Source organism: Helianthus annuus, chromosome 10, assembly GCF_002127325.2.
Source record: "Helianthus annuus cultivar XRQ/B chromosome 10, HanXRQr2.0-SUNRISE, whole genome shotgun sequence".
NCBI lineage: Eukaryota > Viridiplantae > Streptophyta > Magnoliopsida > Asterales > Asteraceae > Helianthus > Helianthus annuus.
In genome coordinates, this window is record NC_035442.2 from 10,702,768 (window position 1) to 10,707,536 (window position 4,769).

General features: G+C 36.3%; 1 long non-coding RNA gene across 1 annotated transcript; it reads left to right on the forward strand.

Annotated features, from left to right (window-relative positions):
* The first annotated feature begins 296 nt into the window (after positions 1-296).
* On the forward strand, positions 297-3,211 carry LOC110884496. The gene is made up of 2 exons (XR_002561220.2): positions 297-465; positions 1,639-3,211. It is a non-coding gene; the product is annotated as an uncharacterized LOC110884496 (long non-coding RNA).
* Positions 3,212-4,769: the final 1,558 nt, after the last annotated feature.

Genomic DNA, 4,769 nt, shown 5'->3' on the forward strand with positions numbered 1-4,769 from the left:
CCCGGTGAATGTTAGGATTTAAATAAATAATCCTAAATAATAATTAAAAAGAAGAATAAACGCTTAGAGAAAACAAAGTTTGTAAGAAGCCATGGTTAACGAGACTTAAAATAAAACGGGTTATAATTTCCCTGAACCCACTAAGTTAACTAGGAATTTTTAACCTAGTTAGTAAAAGAGATAATGTTGGAATTAAGTAGGTTGTGACCTACTTTATAATTAACTAACGAAAAAAAATAGAGGGACTAAAAGTGGCATATTCGAAAGTGAGTTATTTAAAACAAGTTAGACACAAAAAAAAAACACACACATAAGTGTGTTTCTGGTCGACATTTTCACCAGACAAGGAAAGGTTCTTCTCTTGAACCCTAAATTACAAAGAAATGCTCAAATCAAAGGGGAAATCAAGCTAAAAATTGGGGCTTTTATTAAATTCAATGATCACCAAGTCATGGGAATCACAAGGTATGTCTAATTTTGAGATTTGGTGATGATTATGATTTGTCATGAACACTCATAAATCGAAATTCTGTGATGAATGTCATATGTATGAGTGATATAGAGTTGAATCCATGCCTAGGAACAAACCCTAGTTGAAAGTTTGATGATTTAGTATAGAAAACTAGGAATTTGATGATTACCCATATATGAGCTAAGTGGGTTTTTAACTAAATAGTAAAAATGATGATATGCATGTGCTTAGAATCATCATATTTGATAGTTGGAACAAAATACTTGAACAATTTATAAGATTGAGTGAATACATGATTAGATTTGAAGTTTGATGTTAGTACTTGTTAATTATGCTAGAATTTAAGGATTTAGAACACTTAAATGGGCTGGAGAAATTTGATGTTTCGTGTTGCACATTAGGTGCTTGATGAAATGCTTGAACAAGAAAATATAACAAAGCTGATTGGGATTAAAAATTATTGGGCTGCAGTTTTTAAAAAATCATATAAAATCACTGGAACGACCTGTGAAGTTGAGCCTTATATGCTTAGAAAGCTATTGAAACATACTACGTTTTATGTTTGAACATGTTTGTTAAATTCTGATGTTAAACGGGTCAAAACAGTGTCCGAAGTCGGCTGAACTGTTTTGACAGCAAGCTGATTGGAAGCATTTTAACTTCTGAGCTGATTTTGCAAAAATCATAATTAATTCTAGAAAGCTCGGATTGAGCTGATTCTTTTTGGGATGGAAAGATATTTTAGTACTCTTCATTTCATCTTTGATCACGGAGGGCTAAATAAGATCGTAAAGTGGTCAAAAGAGTCGATTCAACAGCTACATTGTAAAGTTGTTGCACATTTTATTGATAAACTTAATCCAAGGAAAGTTGTATTTTGTTCATACTTTGCATTGTTTATAAAACAATGGTTTCATGAATATTAAGCATGTTATTTTGCTTATTGAAAGTACTTAAAATACCTACAGTTAAGCTTGTCAACGAAGTTGTGAAAATGAGAAAAAAAAGAACGATTAAAGCATATAATACATATGGGTAGTTTGACTATTAAGAAAGTAAAACTGACCTATGATTTAGTTAAGTAAATTATATGCAAGAAACCCCATAGGAAATGGTAGCCATAATATGAAATGACTAAACTAACCATTTTATGGGTAATATGATAGTTTGACTCTTGACGAGCTAGGTGAAGCTTGGAGGAGATGATCAAACGGGATAAAGACACGAGTAAGACTTGCTTGGATGAAAGGTAAGTAAAGCTTACACCTATTTTTTTTTATTAGCATACGTATTTATTCTATAGGTGATAAATACAACAATAGATCATGTTCGAATTATGGGTTCCGACACGAAACAAAATGGGTCGGAACGAATAAAAACGTTTAAAATCATGATTATTGGTGAAAGAGGTAAAATGGTAATTTAGTCATAAATCGACTAAGAATTTATGAGTTTTCTTAAAGTTACCTCATAGCTTAACTAATAATGGAAAAAGGGGTAAAATGGTAATTTGGTCACGTGATGACTAATTTAATCGAGATTAAAAGGATACCCACGGCGTAAGCCGAACTGGGTCAAATGTGTAAGAAAAAAAAGGGAAATTTTTATGGTAAAATCCGTAATGGGTCGGATGCGTGATTGAGTAATTAGAAACCATGATTTGTAATAAATATAATTGTTTGGTCGTATAGACCAAATGGGTCAAATGATGGTGATAACATCATATGACCATATCGACTAATGTTGGTTGTTAAGTCATATGTTTACAGGAACGAATAGCAATTTGGATAATTGCGTCGTCATAGAATATTGAATTAATAATAGCAAGGTATAAACGGGTCTATACGTTGACTCGAGCCAGGTACGCTTATATATAGATTTATAGTTAAAAGTGTTTAACTTCCCTTAACGGGTCAAAATGAGTAGATAGGTAAAACGGGTTAAGAATTCATAAGAAACCCGTAATTTGAACCTTGCATATTAGTAAATTGATATAACGTGATATGCATGATATTTTGAAAAGGTAATAAACAAGTTTGTTTGATAAATCACGAACGGGTCAAAAAGTGTCATAATTGAATTTCAAGCCGAGAGCTTGAAAGTTAAAATTTTGTGAATTTAGATGTCGGGTTTTCACTCCGTAAGATGGAGGATTAAATTACGAACGCGTAGGAAAAAGAATCGCGAAAAACGGACTTGTAGAATGAAAGTTATGCCAATTTAAAGTTTGAAATTTGTTAAAATTGGAGCTGGGCAGAAAATTGCAGGTTCAGATATAAACCTGCTGGAAACTGGTCACCCCCGCGACACGCGAAGGGGAAACAAGGTCCGGGCGCGACACGCGACAGGTGTCGCGGCACGCGACACATCTAGTTGAGTCTCTCGCGACACGTGAGAGACATAAAGGCTGAAAAAAAATTATTATTTTGGTTAATTGTTTGATGCGTAGAACTTGTTTAAACTTATATTTAAGTTATCAAAACTAACTTTTAGGTTGGTTTTGATCACAGGTGAATATCGAAAGTACCCGGACGAAGATCAAGCGACGAGAAAGAACCGAACACATGAAGAAGAAGCTTCCGCACGTAGTTTCGTCGAATTTTTTAAACGACAAACTAACTACATTATGTTGTTCTAAACTTTAAATTATAAAATTTTTAATAAACCCGTACTTTGTAATGTATATGTGCTCTTAATCACATGTTTATTATCTTAAATTATACGAAAATCGTTAAATAATATTAAGGGTGTTACATGAACCCTTATATTCACATACTTTCCATGTTTGTCAACTTTAGTCCCTCTAGAGTATTCTTTCTCACGTTCAAGCTTATGACACGTGTCAATACATTATAGGGCGTGAATTTTCGAGATGTTACAGTTGCAAACCCGGTCATGGTCCGAAAGCCCGATAACTCTTGGAGAATGTGCATAGACTTCAAGGACTTGAACAAGGCTTGTCCTAAAGATTGTTACCCGTTGCCAGAAATTGATCTCAAGGTTGACTCCCTCACTGGTTACCCTTTCAAGTGTTTTCTCGATTCTTACAAGGGTTACCATCAAATTCTCATGAAGGAAGAAGATGAAGAGAAAACTGCCTTCCACACGGACAAAGGGATCTTTTGCTACCAAAAGATGCCCTTTGGACTTAAAAACGCAGGTGCAACCTACCAACGCCTGGTTGACAAAGCCTTCGCTAGTCAAATTGGTAGAAACATGGAAGCATATGTCGACGATTTGGTAATCAAAAGCAAAACGGAATACTAAATGCTCGATGACATCCAAGAGACCTTCAAGAACCTAAGGAAGGTCAACATGAAACTCAACCCCGAGAAATGTTCGTTTGGGTTTGAAGAAGGTAAATTCCTGGGGCATATTGTGGGAAAACAAAGTATAAAGGCCAATCCAAACAAAGTCAAAGATGTTCTCGAAACCAAGCCACCACGAAGCAAAAAGAGGTAGAAAGCTTAAACGAGAAGCTTGCAGCCTTAAAGCGTTTCACCTCGAAGTTGGCTAAAAGATCGTTGCCCTTCTTCAAAATGCTCAAGGGTGCTCTGATAAGAAGGATTTCAAGTGGACTGAGGAGGCTGAGGAAGCCTTCAACCAGATAAAGCAACACCTAGCTTCACTCCCAGACATTGCAGCCCCGGAAACGGGAGAGTTGATCTTTGTATACCTTTCGGTTGCTGAAGAAGCAATAAGTGCGGTTCTCACCATCGAACGAGACAAAGTTCAGGTACCCATTTATTTCTTCAGCAAAACTCTAAAACTGGCAGAGATCAAGTATCCTCCCTTGGAAAAACTTGCTCTAGCCATAGTCCAAACGGCTAGAAGGCTTATTTTCAAGCACACCCTATACAAGTAGTCACCGACCAACCCATTAAGAGTGTGCTTGAAAACCCAGAAAATTCAGGACGATTAGCCAAATGGGCCGTGGAACTAGGTGAACACAACATCACATATGTTCCAAGAAAATCCATCAAAGCCCAATTCTTGGTTGATTTCAGTGTAGAAGTCCCAAAGCACACAATAACTGAAGTAAACACAGCTGCCACTGAACCCTCGGATCTTGAAGCCTGGAAGCTTTTTACCGATGGGGCTTCAAGCATTAAAGGGTCAGGGGCTAGGCTCATTCTGATCAACCTTGAAGGGTTAGAATTCATGTATACTCTTCGGTTTGAATTTCAGACCACCAACAACGAAGCTGAATACGAAGCATTGATAGCCGGCTTGAGGTTGGCTAAGGAAATGAAGGTTCAAAAGCTTCAAGTCTTCACAGACTCGTTGCTGGTGTCAA